At 42.8% G+C, this 17,901-nt stretch overlaps 1 pseudogene; it reads right to left on the reverse strand.

Moving 5' to 3' along the window:
* Positions 1-1,951: 1,951 nt before the first annotated feature.
* Positions 1,952-17,901, reverse strand: part of LOC147453508 (uncharacterized) — a 53,077-nt pseudogene continuing 37,127 nt past the window's right edge.

Genomic DNA, 17,901 nt, shown 5'->3' on the forward strand with positions numbered 1-17,901 from the left:
TTTTCATCTCTTTAAAGAATAAGTTTTCTATATCCAATGAAAATCATCTATCACCATGAAGTAATTTCCATTTTGTAATTTTATGGTAGTTTTTAACTAGTAGATCATGATACTTACGTGGTTCGCTGAAGAATATCCTTAGAAAAACTAGTTCTTCATAGAATGTGTCTTTTAATAAACCAAGTGGATGATTTCATTCACAAGGTGCAATGTGTAGGATCTTATCGTTGTGGTCAATGATTTGTTGTGCTGATGTGAACTGGTGAATGAGAATATCGTGATAATTCTCGTCATCTTCGTCCTGTCATTGCGCATTGCAAGATGCATGGAATGTGCCTTTTGCAAGAGGGTAATATATTGCAACCAATCTTTATTTAAACTTATGCTCTCTTTTGAGTAAAGATCGGAATGTAAAAGCTCTTTCAGCGCTTCAAGAGTGAGCAGTGGGCATACTAGCTCGCTCAAAGAACAATGGTTGTATTCTAGTTTTCTCTTTAAACCTATAAGAATCGTGTTTTCCTCATTGATGAATCGTGGCAAGCTTCTTTGTGTTTCGATAACGTTCGCCAGTACATTCACAATGCTTCCACGTAAACCATATTGTCCGTCATATGTCAACTCTTGTATTTTTAGAACAGTATTTGAGGTGTGATTAGATTTTCTTCTAACTTGTTTAGTTCTTGTACAATTTTGTTCTTGTCATTCAATCCATTTTCTTGTAAAGATTTGTAAGTTACTGCTAGTTTTCTTCTCTTTCTTTTGCAAGCTTCACAAATTTGCATAACAGTGTTACTAGCTTTCTTTCGTTTTGTTAACGTTATTTGGTAATTGAAAAGCGGTCTATTGCAATGCTCGCACAAGGTTGAAGGACTATCCTGTATTTTCTTTAAATATATTTCTATAGATGTATCACTGGAATGTAATCTCTTTCTCGTATGATTCGTTTTCTCAGGGAGGAATATTTTGATGTGATTATCTTAAGAGTTTTCTTTTTGTTGTTATCGTTGTTTTCGTACGAGCTGTGTTGGTTTCTTGACACAAATACTCTTCGGTGACACGTTTGTTACTATCATTAGGATACAAAATCAACAGTTTGTGAAGTTTTGAAACCTCCGAAGGTGTTCAAATTTCAAAACTTTTTGAGCCTGATGCAAATTTGCACATAGGAAACATGTATAAAGTTCCATCAATGTGTGATCATTATTCACTGTTTCATACCAGCATTGCTGCATGCACTGACAATAAATTTCTTTTTCTTCTTCCACTGTACACTTTGTAAAGTCACTTGAATGCACAAGTGATTCGCTCCACAAAAAAGCTTGATCATCTCAATAGTCAATGTCAATGAATTGCAAGAGGTTTTTAGCAACCTGTAGACTCTATCGTAAGCTATTTCGTTTGCACTAGTGTTATTCCTAAGAGAGTGTTAATTACGTTTGTCGATGTGGTTTGTAGTCCCATTTGAAACAAGGTATAAGCAACTAAGTTTGCCAGAAGATCTGTTGGTGCAAGTGTTGTTTCTGAAATGTATTGAAAAACAATGAATATATCAACATCTAGACCGTATGTACGCAATAAATATTCATTGGCACCAAGGTTTTTTAAATTGTCAACAACGGAAGCATGCATTGTTTGAGTGAATTGAACGAGCAGAGAGAGAGAGAGAGAGAGAGAGAGAGAGAGAGAGAGAGAGAGAGAGAGAGAGAGAGAGAGAGAGAGAGAGAGAGAGAGAGAGAGAGAGAGAGATGCAAGAAGGAAACCTTTAAAACCTTATAATGCTGTTGCAAGTGTTTTTACATAAGTTTTGTTTACAAGGCTTTTTTTGCAGGTTGTTTTGATACATTCAAGACTCTACTTTATGCAAACCAGGAAAACTAGCTTGTGACTCTTCAAGAGCTTTACCAGTATTATTTATATATAATGGTAGACCCCTATTCTGCTTCCAAGACCTTTACCCTAGGTAAATAGCAGTCAGGTTTCGTGCAAGATTGATTTTGAATGTGCCGGTGCGTGTTGTCGATGCCAAGATCTCTCTTGCAACAACTATTGGACTTTTAGAATACAAGCTTTGAAAAGTCTTTCCCAAAGCCAAGACCTCATAGAAAATGAGACCAACTAGTTGTGCAGAAATGACAGGGCCTTCGCTTGGCTTGATCTTTACTTGAAGTTTGGGAATCTTGTAGCTTGTAGTCGTCTTTTGGCAAGTGATATAGAATAAACCCTCTGTGGTTTTATGAACCTTATTCGATTTGCAAATGGCACACAATGTCTCCAAGAGAACACCATTTATGTTAGAGAAATGCAAGACACTAAACACTTGCAAGTCAAAAGTACAATTAAGAAACACAAAGGAAGTCAACAACACAGTTTCTTGGTAACTAAGTTACCTAACATTACCTGCTTCCCATAACCGAGACTCTCAATTTGTGTCTTGTAAGTCTGTAAGAGATCAGATTGCAGACGCTTGCTGTGGACAGGCACCAAGATTGTAAGATCGAAGACAGATAGCGTATTCTCATGACCTAAAAAAGCCCCGACATTCCTTGCAACAAAAGTTTCACTTCTCCATTGTCAATATCCCTTTTGATAGACTTGTACTCTTCTTTGTGATCATTGACAAAAGTCGACTGAAACAAGCACATGTTAAATGTTGCATTTTTTTTTTAACCCTAAAAAGTGCGAAGGGTTTTAATATGTGAGGCTTACAATTGCTCAATCCTTGGGAGTAGAACTGCCAGCCACTAGTAGCTCTCCACGTGTGGAGTTGGCGTAGATTTCAAAATTCTCACTCTTAATAACAACAAAAGCAAGCATACCCAAGTAATTTTTTGCACCACCTAGACCCTCACTTGCCGCCTCATCTAAGAAATTTCTTATCTTTGTTTCCAGGTAAAAGCTCAAGTGGATTGGAAATGAAGCAATGCAAGTGACGATCGAGGTAGCATCCAAGTAAAGAGAGAAAGGTGATGTTCCACCATCTGCCTCGTCCTTTGTTTTGATTGTAGAACCCTCTATCCGCGAAAAACTACCAACACTTAGAAAGGAAGCAAATTGACTTATTAGAGATGAACCAATGACGACAGTGAGACTATGTTGGAGTTATGTGAATCCACAGGGTGAAAGCATAAATAGGTGGAAAGCTATATATGTGATATAATTAAATAGCATAGCATGACATTGGGGGTGTGGTCACTGGTGCCATATTTCAGACGTCCAAATTTATATTCTAAAAAATGTTATACTTAAAAATTCACCCTTTACACACCCACTTTCTTTCTTGAGTAGTTGGCAGTTTCAAACACCGTGCCCCCCCCCCCCCCCTCTCTCTCTTGCGCACGTGCGTCCTCAAGGTCTACTATGCTTAGAGCTTCTATTGTGCAAGCTTGGCTGCTTCAAGGACGATTGCAGTAACCGCCCTCTTCTCTTCGAGGTATGTCTCTTCCATTGAACATGTACACTCTCTACTGCTTGAGCACGTGCCCCCCACCTAGGATAATTTAGCTACATGAAGCTGCATTTGGAGCTGCATGAGTGCCACACCTTGCTCATTTGCAATAAGAGGCGAGAAAAACCTAATTCTGTTGCTGGCTGCATGAGAGGACATAGACTCCCGAGGTAATTTGCTAGTCCACAAGCTGCATGCAATCTTGGGGCAAATCCCATAGCACATCACTTTGAATGCCCTGCTTACAAGAGTAGGCCCATGAAGTTCTTGTTTCTTTTTAGCAGGGATGATAAGCGAGGGCACACCACGTCTCATGAGTTCATTGGATGATGTGCAAGTATATTACTTGAGACTACATCATGGCACCTTCCTCAAAGCATCCGATTCAAGCAAGCAACAGTCTAGTTAGGAACATCAAACCACCTCTACAGACGAAGTTTTGTCGTCTTGCCGAGGAATTTCATATGGAGCGTGGATTGCCATTGGAGGGAGTTGATCCACATAGGTTGACAGGAAACAATGACATCTCTGAGGAGGACTGGGAAGATATCTTTATATGCCCAAAGCCTGTTCCGGGTAGCCAGAAGAAAGTGAAGGCATACCATGCTCGGACGGAGTTCTTACAAAATCTTGTGTGGAGACACTAGGATGTCTACCAGGAGGGTCCCTTGATGTATGAAGTAGGGACTCAATTTGCAAAGGCCTTTGCATTGGAAAACTGTAGTGAATCTGGGACATCAAAATTCTTGGGCTATCTTTGCAGAGAGGGCGATGAGAGCCTCAGAAGAAAGACACAACTTGCAAAACAAGATCAAGAGGTGGGAAGAGCAGATGAGTGGTAGAGGGAGAGGTTCCAAAACCACAGCTGTCTCTACCAGATCATCATTGAAATCAGAAAGTACGTCTGTACCATTGTCAAGCGTGCCTATAGGAGGATGCCTCGTACAATTGGAAGAGGAGGATAGCAGGGCACTTGCAGAAATGAATAATATTGCAGAGGACAGATTTTAAGACTATAAGTCAAGACTAGTGAAGGAGTACGAGCGGAAGTGAGACGCGAGAGAGAGAGTGCGAGAAGACGAGCACGACGATATGGTGAACTCGCTCTACTGTAATGTGTAGAGCATAGTGAGTTCTTATTAGGTTTTTACAGAAGAATATGTGTACATACCTGGCGGCCCGCCCACTTACCTGGGTGACCACATTGGGCTTTATACCCCAACAAACTCCCACTTAAAGTCCAATGTGGTACTTTAAGTGTGAGAGAAGCTACTATACAAGCTAATATACAAGAGATGTAGAGAAGTGATGTACTACCCTACACGCCCTCACACCCCCGAGGGTTTTCATCATTTGCAAGTATTCTCTCTCTCTCTCTCTCTCTCTCTCTCTCTCTCTCTCTCTCTCTCTCTCTCTCGGTGTGTAGGCTTGCGGTGTCTATATCATCCTGGGTTTTGCGCCCTAGCCGCTCAAAGCTAGGTGGTGCCCCGTGTTCGCTTTACCGTGGCAGGCTCGAGGCGCGCCATTCGGCCTCCGACGTTTTAGAGGCCGTCGGGGTTCGGGGACGCTTTGCGTCCAGCTTTTGGTGGCCCCACGGAGGAGGGCTTTTCTAAGACCCTTCAGTTTACAATGTTGAAAGTGACGCCCACTATCAATCATGGATGAGTGGCTGAAGGAATTTTCTAACTGGAGGACGGAAGAAGAGGAGCGGAAGGAGGCACTAGCTGCCTTTATTGAGGTGCTATTGCCAGGCTGCAATGTCATCAGCGTTCAAGAGGTAAATTCTCCATCTCGTGTCGCTCGTTCTAACTATAAATCGAAAGCATCAGGTGGGAGATTGGTGAAGTGCCATCACTATTGTCAACCAAGGCACACGGTTGATGAGTTCCAGCAACAAAGGCAGCGGAAGAGCTGAAGTCATCTACATCGACATTCATCTCAAAGAAGTCATTCACGTCAAGGAAGGGAAGCAAACGGTGAGGCCTCTTTTCCCTAAAGAAACTGCAGACAAAGATATCACTCCAAAGTGGACTAAAGGGTCTGCTCGAGCCAAGGGAAGGGAGAAGATAGGCTAGCCTGGAAACACATGACCCCGAAGGGAGAGGCATCTGGCCAAGCAAGTGCTTCAAGCTCAGAGAGCCGGGTTGTACCCACTTTTTCAAAGAAGAAGTCATCCGAAGCTAAGCGGTGGAAGGTCGCCTACCGATTTGCACGACGCATGCGAGCGCTACCAATCCACTTCGACAATCCAGAAGAAGAAGTGGTGAGAAGATTCCCATGTCCTAGGGAAGAGTGGTTCGGCTACTGCTCTCGCTGTTTTGGGAAGCGAGTGGAGGACCTTCCTCCTCTCCCTGTACAACTTATCTTGAAGAAGCTCTCTACCACGGGAGAGACCCAGTGGGCTGGAGACGAGCTGCAGCTAAATGGAGTAGAATTCATGCAACACGCCGATTACAGAAATTACTTACAATTGCTGTTGGCCAAAAGGCTGGGAGTGGTCAGACGGGTCGCCATCACCCCGTACGTGCTAAGCAATGAAGGAAAGGTAGAGCCCATGAAAGGCGACGACCTCTTGTGGATGTGCCGACTCATCAACACTGGCACGGTAAGAGTATAAGTAAGTATTCCACCCTCTGTGCATGATGGAAAATGGGCCGACATCATTCCCGTTCAGATTCCTGCAACATATGCATGTGAATATCTATGTAGATAGGAAAGTCTTCTACCAACAGAAGATCGTTTACCTATTCGGTGCGGCGGTACTAGGAGAAATCCTCAGTTCCCCGAACCCTATCATTCTCCGCATATTAGATTACCATCATTCCTTTAATATCTCTATTTTTATCCTGTTTTAACCTATCCATCCACCCCTGTAAAAAGCCGCTATGAGTCGCTGCTATTGATGTAAAAAAAAAAGGAAAAAAAGAGAAAAAGAAAAAGGTTTGTAATTTCTCGAGTCACCACCATGGCAAGTGTTTCTTTCCCCATGTTCAGTGGAAAGAAGGGAGAGGATCTCACCACCAACTTTTTGGATGATTTCGACATTGCTTGTGTCGTCTCCAACAAAGATGACGACGCTTCATGACTTAAATTTTTTCCTCTATTAATGAAAGTAGAGGCCAAGTCCTGGTATAATGCATTGCCCCAGGCTACCACTATGAGAGATCGTGGTGTTTACCGCGGGCCATTACCGCAAAACAAGAGAGAGGAATTCAAAATGAGGAGAGAGAATCGTTTTGATGCAGAAGCGGCACTTTACCGCACATATTACCGCACAAATATCCGCGATTATTGCCGCAAACATTACCGCTAAGACAGGCTAGACTCCCTTCCCCCTTCCTCTCCCGCGGGTTTCCATTTAAATCCAATACAACTCCTACACTCTCCAAAATGCTTGCTCACTTCACTTAATCTCTCTTTCACTCTAAAAATTCTATACATAAATCATTGAACTCACAACAAAACCATTACAAATACTATTCATAAGCACATCACGAAACATTTGCAAATTAATCATATACTACACCAAGTGAAAGAATGGAGAGTTTTTTTAATTCTCATCTTTTATAAGATCTCTACAAGCACTAGGATCCATATTTAGACCCATAGTATTCAAATCAATAAACAAATTTAGAGATTCTTCCTCCTCTCCATCACCTCCTGTAGAATCATCATCGCTTTCTCCCTCTTCCTCCTCCTCAAGATGACTATTTGCAAGGCTTGGCTGACCTTCTTCAACTTCTACTACATCTTCCTCTGCATCTTGTGGTGATGGTATGATGGGATCAATTACTGGCTCAATGTCTGTCTCTGCAAAGATAGATCTACCCCGCGGCGTGACTGGAATGACATACCAAAGTCTTCTTTGAAATATACATGGCACATAAAAGACCTGTACGTCACACACTAAGAATAAGCTGATATACATAACTTAAATGTTTAATTTAAGTTAATTGCACATAGCCTAAATTACCTGCTCGCAACTACTAGGATACACCAAGTTGTCAGTTTTTCCCCGATGGAATTGGGTGGAATCCACCATAATGAGCCCATTTTCATGTCTTTTGACCTCACCCGCAAACCATCGACACTCAAAGAGGATTTTGTGAAAAGATCTGAAATCCACTTTGATTATTCTCTCTATAGTACCACAATATCTGACCTCATCTGTTGTTGTGTCAAAGTTTCCCATCACGCCATAATCATTAGTGGTCCGATGCTCATCTATCTTGTGGGTGCGAAAATGTCGGCCTTCGGACCAAATGGAGTTGAAAATGAGACCCTACAATCACAATGCATAAGAGGTTACATCGCATTTCATTAAGTGATTTTCATACATGCATACATAACATATACACACTCACCTTGCGCAAGCATCCTCGCGCATACTCCCATTCTTTAGGGCTTATTTGTTCTCCTTGTGCTTTGGCATTGGTCATGGCATTATGGATCCACTCTACTTGAATCAAGTCAGGATATTTTGCAAGCTCTTTAGGAAAAGGAGGTGCATGTCTACCTCCATGGGACCTCTTCCATGCATCTCTATCCCTTTCTCTAGCTGCGCGGGCTTCCAAGTACATATTGACCCATTTGGTCATGATAGTGGCATTGAGTAAAGAGTAGTTTTTGACTATGGCATGAAACTCTCTATCCATGACCAAGAGTGAGCCTTTTCCACTGGGAATGGTTGAGTGCTTCCTAGGATCCTGTTCTTCACTCCACAGACGAGGCAATGATGGATCCACTGTGATGAGATACTGTGAGACATACACAAATGCCTCTTGCACCACCCAACCTTCTGCCATGCTTGCCTGAAAACATTAAAACCACATATTTTTATTAGTAACTTCATAGCGTTTAAATGCTATCTATATTGTATTTATTTTGCATACCTCCGGTTGTGACCTCAATCTAACAAAATCCTTTAAAGTCTTCAAGAATCTCTCCAAGAAGAACATCCATCTAGAGTGAACCACCCCACAAATGGCAATCTCCTCAACAAGGCGAAGCAATAGGTGTATTTGGCTAACAAGGATTGTACGTGGGAATGCATCCTTAATAGCACACACTGCCTCTACTGCTAGCTGATGGGCTACTGGTATGGCTTCTACTTCTATCTCCTTGGAGCTCAAAAATCTACAGGGCAAACGTTATATAGTAGATGAAAAAAAAATCCAAAGTTCATGCATGCACAACATGATATAGTACTTGAAAAAAACCCATTACCTCACAATCTCACCCACTTTGAATATTGCAGCCTTCACCTTAGTGTCCCCATAACCACTAATAGTTATGGGAAGTACAAACTACAAGCAATAAAACATCTTAGTGAATGTCAACCTATATATAAGGACACATAGACACCACAAATTGTTCTACTCTTACCTGAAGGATTTTATGCCAATCATGAGATTTCAATCCATACAATTGAGTGGAGCCACCCTTTTTGCTTTTTGTGAAAGCACCTTTGAGTGACCGCATATATCCCGTTGGAGTTCTGATCGATGCAATAACTTGCTTTGTCCGCTCTTGGTCTGCCTTTGACATTATCCACGGTGCTTTTGGGAGAATCATCTTTCCCCGCTCCCCCATGCGGGGCGTGGCTGAAGGGGGGAGACATCTAATGGCTCTTAGATCTTCCCTAGCACCCAATGAATCCTTCTTGCCAATTATGTGATCCCATATAGCTTGCCCAACATTTTTGAATACATGCATAGGGTCCAATAAGTGTTGAATTTTCAACGAAGCCCAATAGGGGAGCGACAAGAAGATGGAGTACCTCGACATACCCTTTGGCAACCCATTGGGAGGCGGTGAGGTACCATGATGCTCCTCCCAATGCTTCGCCCAATCAGCCATGTTCTAATGGAACGGCTACACTCCATTGATAGGGGGAGCATATCTACGATGTGAAGGAGGTAGGAAGCGATGGTGGTTGGGATAGATCACCTTCCCAATAAGAGGAGGTCTCTCTGTCACAAGGGAAGGGCCACAAGTGGGACACGTACTATGTCCAGATGTTGCCAATCCTGCCAAGAGGTAAACAAACGTTACACATGAGATGATAAACCTAAAGCAAAGAGTACAATTAACATGTGCATACTTACCAGATACCTCTCCAAATCCTGGGTAATCATGCATGGTCCACATGAGGATGCACTTGATGACGGCATTGCGGTCTCGTGGTGGCCGTGAAATGTCAATGACATCTATGCCTCTCCATAGTTCTTGAAGCTCATCAATAAGAGACTGCAGATATACATCCATGTTTTTTACCTTGTGCTTTCCTGGAATGAGAAGTGATAGTAAAATGTTTCCCTTTTTTGTTGCCTCCCAAGGCGGAATATTGTAGTTTACAACAACCACCGGCCAAGTGCTCCATGAAGTAGAGCGGTGCCCAAATGGATTCACTCCATCACTAGCTAACCCAATCCTCAAGTGACGAGGCTCATCTCTGAACTCTGGCCATGTGTCCTCTATGTGCTTCCACGCTGGTGAGTCAGCTGGCACTCTCATAATACCATCTGTGGAGCGGTTTTTTGCATGCCAACTCAAAAGCTCGCTCGTACCCTTCGATCTAAACATGTGTTGGATGCGAGGGATGAGTGGAAAATGCCTCAAAACTTTACGTGGAATTCTGTTGCTCTGCATTCCTTCTTTGAACCTAGGCTCCCCGCACGATGGACATGTGTCACAATCGGCATGCTCATTACGAAAGAGCACACAATCATTCACGCAAGCATGAATGCGATCATAATCCATCCCTAATGCAGTCACCACTTCGCGGGCTTTTTGTATGTTCTCTGGCATGTGATTGCCAGCTGGCAGCATCTTTCCTAGCAACCTATCACAAGAAGAAAGTACATTAGAAGCTAATGTATGCACTCCACAAGCATCCTTCACAATCTGTAAACATACCTCAAAAGTGCGTCGACACTAGCATTGCTCCATCCAAACATCGCCTAAAGGTTAAGGACTTCGAGAGAAGCCCTTAAAATGGAGTAAGAGCATCTATCATATAGTGCGGTGTGTGCCGAATCGAGTAGCTCACTCCTCGTTCGCTCGGAAGCTTCTTCGCATGCACACTCTGGTTCATGCTCCTCCTCTCGTGCAAAGAGATCCTCAACCATTCTATGCAAATAGTCGTCTTCTGCATCCACGTAAGGAGATGGGATGTGGTCACTCGCATAAGAGGGAGCAACAATACTTGGCTGATTTGATGTGCCTCCTCCCTCTCTAATGGATTCCTGGCGCATGCGCTCTTCCACCCTCCTTTCCCCTCCTCCACAAACCACACGCCAATGTGGGGTGATGTCAATAGCCGCAACAATTCGCGGATCGTTTGTTTCCATCCGTGCACGCTTGCGAGGATCGTCCCATAGTCCATAATCTTCTACATGGCTCAAGCATATCCGTCGAAGTCGAGCAATGGCGCATTTGCATCGCACGCATGGGCATGGTAATCGCTCGGCCAACCACCGTGATCTATCCAGTTCAATGGACGGGCCAAAATCATCCCAAGCAACCTACATTAATAAATTACATACACTAATTAAAATCAAATTACCAAAGAATGGTAATAAAATATCAGTAAAAAGTAAAAATTAACCATTTAGGTAAAAATGTCAATTTCAAAGTACTAGAAATACTTTCATTTTATATATATTTTATAAAAAACATAGTACCAATATATTGTGAGGATCAATAGTAATAATGTCAGAACGTGGCCATCTGTTTATTTGGTCCGAATTTGCGCCGCGGTAATAGGTGCGGTAATAAGCGCGGTAAGGCACGCGGTAATGCTCACGGTAATAGGAGCAAAAAATCAAATTTCAATTTTTTTTATAAATAGGGGCACCCGCGTTCCACGCGAAGTTCAAAACCCTAAAATTTGAATTTCATCGTCTTCTCCACAGAAGCCAAGATCGCGAACCTCACAACTTTGAGCTCTACCTCCATCTCTACTCTTCTACTCTCCATCATCTCTACTCTTCCACTCTCTTACCCTCTCCCAACAAGCGCTTCAATTCCATGTAAGTTTTGTTGTTATGTTTTTTGATTTTTTCACACGCATACACACACACGCATACACACATGCATACACTCATACACACGCATGCACACACATGCATACACATGCATACACATACACTAATTACACACACTAATTAGTGTATGTGTACGTTATTTACACACTAATTACACACACTAATTAGTGCAGGTGTACGTTCTTTACACACTAATTACACACACTAATTAGTGTAAGTAAAGACACACCAAAACTTAAATTTGTTAATTATTAGTTACTTTCAAAATCTAAACTTGTTAGATTTTATTACTTGCATAACCTAATATGTTAAATTTGGGATTGGCCATGCACACACTAATTAGTGTGTGATTAGTGTGTGCATTGACCAATGTGATTGGTCAATGCACACACTAATTAGTGTGTTATTAGTGTGTGCATTGGCCGATGTGATTGGTCAATGCACACACTAATTAGTGTGTTATTAGTGTGTGCATTGGCCAATGTGATTGGTCAATGCACACACTAATTAGTGCTCATTAACACACACTAATTTGTGTGTGATTAGTGTGTGCATTGACCAATGTGATTGGTCAATGTACACACTAATTAGTGTGCTATTAGTGTGTGCATTGGCCAATGTGATTGGTCAATGCACACACTAATTAGTGTGTTATTAGTGTGTGCATTGGCCAATAGGGTTGTCCGATTCACACACTAATTAGTGTGTGCATTGACCAATGTGATTGGTCAATGTACACACTAATTAGTGTGCTATTAATGTGTGCATTGGCCAATGTGATTGGTCAATGCACACACTAATTAGTGTGTTATTAGTGTGTGCATTGGCCAATGTGATTGGTCAATGCACACACTAATTAGTGTGTGCATTGGTCAATGTGATTGGTCAATGCACACACTAATTAGTGCTCATTAACACACACTAATTTGTGTGTGATTAGTGTGTGCATTGACCAATGTGATTGGTCAATGTACACACTAATTAGTGTGTGCATTGGCCAATGTGATTGGTCAATGCACACACTAATTAGTGTGTTATTAGTGTGTGCATTGGCCAATGGGGTTGGCCAATTCACACACTAATTAGTGTGTGATTAGTGTGTGCATTGATCAATGTGATTGGTCAATGCACACACTAATTAGTGTGCTATTAGTGTGTGCATTGGCCAATGCACACACTAATTAGTGTGTGCATTGGCCAATGTGATTGGTTAATGCACACACTAATTAGTGTGTGATTAGTGTGTGCATTGGCCAATGTGATTGGTCAATGCACACACTAATTAGTGCTCATTAACACACACTAATTTGTGTGTGATTAGTGTGTGCATTGACCAATGTGATTGGTCAATGTACACACTATTTAGTGTGCTATTAGTGTGTGCATTGGCCAATGTGATTGATCAATGCACACATTAATTAGTTTTGGATTAGTGTGTGCATTGGTCAATTGGATTGGCCAATACACACATTATTTAGTGTATGTGATTAGTGTGTGCATTGGCCAATGTGATTGGTCAATACACACACTATTTAGTGTGTGATTAGTGTGTGCATTGACCAATGGAATTGGCCAATGCACACACTAATTAGTGTGTGCACAATCTAATGCACACACTAATTAGTGTATGTTAAAACACACTAATTAGTGTGTGCACAAGCCAATTACACAATCCAATGCACACACTAATTAGTGTATGTTATAACACACACACTAATTAGTGTGTGCACAAGCCAATTACACAAGCCAACACTAAAACACACACTAATTATGTTAAATTAAACAACAATCAACACAAAAACAAAAACATACCTCCATGATTAAGTCGTAGGTGACATATTAGGCCCCAATGACTGTCCAAGTGATCACGCAATCGATCACACTAATCATAAACACAATAATCTCTTATTAGTCAATACACACACTAATATCTTATTAGCACTCGAGGCTTTGCAAGACTCTTTTATAGGTTGTAGACACACATTGGATTCTTTCAACATTGGATACTATAGAGAATCCAATGTTAAAAAATCCAATGTTTGAAAAAAATCAATGTGAATTTTTAATCATATATTCAAATTTTATACCCTAGTTTAATCTTTGTCGTAATAAATGCAGACCATGTCTTCTTCTTCCACACCACGCTTTCGCAGCATTGAGGATTTCATGGCAGACGAGATGTCATATCCCGACGCTCTCTTTGCCTATCATTCACAGCCGTCGCCTCAGCAGTCATCATCAGGGTTCGGCTGGTTTCGAGACGCTCTAAGTGGGTCCACTGCCGTATCTATGACCGATCCAGATGTGGAGAGGGCATTGCGTCTTCGGGCTGAGTGGTTAGGCTCACAGCAGACCCTTACACAGCGCTATTCATCGGCGCAGCTAGCAGCTTTTGGATTATCAGAGGTCTCTACTCCGACTGGTGGCACTCCATACCTGCAGAGTTTTCCAACTACAGCTCCAGGTTCAACTTTTCCTTCACAGGGTCCAACGCCCCAGGGTCCGACGCCGTTGGGTGCGACGCCACAGGGTCCGACGCCACGGGCGTCCACCTATCCATCACCTATCCCACCTTCTGTCCCAGATTCACGTCGGCGCTCTTCTGGCAGTCAGCGTCAGGGCAGCTCGCGCGCTAGCGCCGGTCGATCTCGACGAGGGAGCGGAGCTAGTTGTTGTTTTTTGGGGGGGGGAAGTACTACAGATTCTCCTCCATAGTCACCGCTCCCTACTCCAACAGAAGATGAGGACCATGACATGCCTTTACCAGATGCTCGCGGATTATACTACCAGGTTCATAGAGGAGGTATGGTGGATCTCGGGACAGCACAGGGCAGGAGATTCCGCACACACGTCAACCAATTAATCCACTCCACATATATCAATTGTTTTCTCAAATTTGATCAGCAAGATCCCTACAACCTCACATATATAGAGACAACCATGCACATGCGTTTCCCCAACCCTGAGGGGCAACAATTCTCAAGGCAATGGTTGCAAGAGCATGTCAAAACATTTCTGAAGAACAAAAAATCTAGTGTGAAGAGAGCGGCAAAGAAGACAATGGAGTCTCCACGGCATAGCTATCGGCCAGGAAATGTCCATGATGTGGAGTGGGAGACCGCTATGGGCGAGAAAGAGGACGAAAGGGCAACCGGTGCGAGGATGTATACGCGTCAAGTTGAGGCCAGATCCCATCAGACTCCTACGTATTATGGTTCGGGAGGAAAAACGGCTTGGAAAGACAAATATGTAAGTAAAAATATTAGTTTTATTGTAAAAAATCTAATGTTTTTCATTTAATTAATTGGTTGCTATTTTTTGTCAGTATAACATTACCATGAGTCGCCTGACCAGAGAAGTGCAGAGATATAGAGAGAACCATACCGAGTATCAAACTTGGTGTTGGTTGTTTGAAAATCAAATGATCTCTCGAGAGGAGTTCAAAAATGCGTGCAGAAGTCTGCAACATGTAAGTTTAATCTTATCTAAATAATCAAATTGTTCCACGTGAAATGCCGCCAACTCCCCCATGAGCATCCTCTATTTTGTATACGCGGGCCCCGTTTGCCCTATCCCACATGACCATACTCTATTTTGTACACGCGGGCTTTTTTTGCCCTTTATGTAAATGCAATACCTATCATTTTTTGGCTCAATACCTCCCCCAATTGTAATTCCACTTATGTAAATGAAATTATCAATCTTTTTTTGGCTCAATGTATTGTCCAATTGTCATATTTTGTTGTAATTAATAATAATTTTGTAAAATAACTAAAATAAATAAAAAAATAGATGACCTTTTGGATGGTCCTACAAAGGCCAATCCAAACGGTCATCTGTTTTTTTATAATAAATCCCTTCGCGGTAATGCTCGCGATAAGCATGACGCGGTAATATGTGAGGGTACTGTTGCAGCAAAGCACGCGATAATATTGGCGGAAATATTTCCGCATCCATTACCGCATCAGTTACCGCTAGACCATTACCGCCAGCTTTGCCGCAGTATTTGCCGCGTACGAGAATTTTTATATTTCAAGTTTGTTTGTTTTTTGCGGTAATGTGAGCGATAATACCGCGCATATGTTATAGTGTACCAAGAATGCATGGGATGTGTTAAGGACTTCTTTTGTAAAGAGGTTTGGTGGAGGCACAACCTCGGAGAAGCTATGGCAGCTATTGACAGAATTAAAGCAGGGAGGCCTGCTGGAGTATGCCACCTATGAGTCAAAGTTTGTGGATTTATCGGAGATATGGGTTGCCACACTGGAGGAAGGCGAAGGAGCGCCTAATTTCCTAAAGAAGGACCGTTTCATTGCTGGTCTATGGTCTCCGCTTAGAGAGAAGATGAAGGGAAGGTTTCCTGCAACATATGAGTTGGCAGTCGAAGTAGCCTGCCTTAAAGACAAGAAGCTTTTCATGCAAGCAAGAGTAAACGAGTCAGAGGAAACAAGCTCAGATGACCAACCCCATTGGCTGCAACAATGAATCATAGAGTCCAACCACAGGAGGCATCAGAAGAACAACAAGACCTGCTGAGTTGCATCACCACCCGCATCACCACCCAAGTAGAGAGTTTATCTGTGCATCTGGTGTAGCAAGGGCATGCATCTGGCAGAAACCTAGAAGAAGGAAGGGGACAACGAAGGCAGAATCCAGAGTACCACTGTTACAACTCGGGAGAAGACGGCCATGGAATGTACTACTGCCCACACCCAAGGAGGCAGAATTTCAATAGAGGGGGGAGACAAAATCAGATCTCTCCGCCAAGAGCAAGACCACCACCACCTAGGCAGCCGGGACCAATTCCACCGGTCCAAATCCTGCAACCACCTGTACAATAGCAACCAGCACCCCAACCTCTCATTCCTTCACTACCCCCACCACCTGCTGTGAACCAAGCGGTGAGTGTTATTAGCTTAGAGGCTAAAGGGAAGGCGAAGGTAGAAGAGTCAGCTCGAGAGAAGCACAAAGGAAAAGCGAAGATAGAAGAATTGGATGCTATGGGAGTGAAGCGTGCGAGGCACGAGGAGGCATCTCAAAAAGAAGAGAAGATGAAAGGGAAGGCCAAGTCTAGCAAGCAAGCAGCTAAACTACGGTGGAAGATAGACATCGTGGAATTCTCACTAGGTGAGGATGCACAACCCTATGACTAAGTTATGGATGTGTTAATGTAGGGCCCAAAGATAACTTGGCCCCAATTACTCAACCTTGCACCCAGAATGAGGAGGCAATGGACGAAAATGGTAAGTACCAGGAAATTAGGATCATGGATAGCTGGGGCTATCTCTGGGAGGGATCTTGACGACATCCTGCCAACCACGCACGCTCACATCAAAGGGCAGCGGATTTCAAACGTCTACATAGATGGTGGCGCAAAAATATGCGTCATGAGTGAAAAGATGATGCACCATCTAGGTCTAGAGGTAAGTAGGCCGGCACCCTGCCGAGCCAAGATGGCAAACAATGTAAGAGTAAAATGCGTAGGCATTGTAAATGCGGTCAAAGTAAAATCATTCAATACAGAAGTGGAGGTAGACATCTTTGTCATGCCACACAAAGGGGAGGGCTACCCCATCATTCTTGGAAGGCCTTGGCTTAAGGCTATGGAAGCTAAACAAGACTGGAGCACCGGGATGATCCATATGAAGGATGCCAAAAGGAATGTCCATATTTTACGACATGAGGACTGGAAAGTAGCGCAATATGATCTTGGAGGCTTCAGAAGACGAGTCCACCAGCGACTACTCATCTACCTCAGGAGAAGACACAACCACCACCGACAGGAGTGACAGTAGCATGGAAGTAATGGGATTCATTCTTAAAAACCCAGACAGATTAGCACAATCTGAAGCAACCTCGGAAAACCAAGAGGGATCACCAGGTATGCAGTCATTGGAGGATGCAGGTGAGCTACAAAAAATGCTCTCAAATGAGTTAACCAATGAAGAAAGGAAGGAGTACGTCTCCATGTTAGGTAACTTCACTACTTTGTTCATTGATGGCTATGATAAGATCACAGGAATTACAGTAGTGCAACACCACATAAAGCTCAAGGAAGGTAGTAAACCCGTAGTACAAAAGCTCAGAAGACTTGGAGTAATCCAACAAGAGGCATTGCTTAAAGAAGTAAGAAGTTTGCTACAAGCAGGTTTCATCTACCCTGTCGAAGACTCAGAATGGGTCTCCCCAGTAGTAGTCACACCAAAAAAAAATGGTAAGTGGAGAGTCTGTGTCGATTACAAACCTCTCAATGCAGCCACGAAGAGAGACCATTTTCCCCTCCCATTCCAGGATGAAATACTCAATGAAGTGGCAGGTCACGAATGCTACACAGTATGCGATGGCTACTCAGGATACTTCCAGATTAGCATTGCGGAGGAGGATCAGAAGAAGACAACTTTCATCACC

This window comes from Adiantum capillus-veneris, chromosome 7 (assembly GCF_014529385.1).
Source record: "Adiantum capillus-veneris isolate H3 chromosome 7, ASM1452938v2, whole genome shotgun sequence".
NCBI classification, from domain to species: domain Eukaryota; kingdom Viridiplantae; phylum Streptophyta; class Polypodiopsida; order Polypodiales; family Pteridaceae; genus Adiantum; species Adiantum capillus-veneris.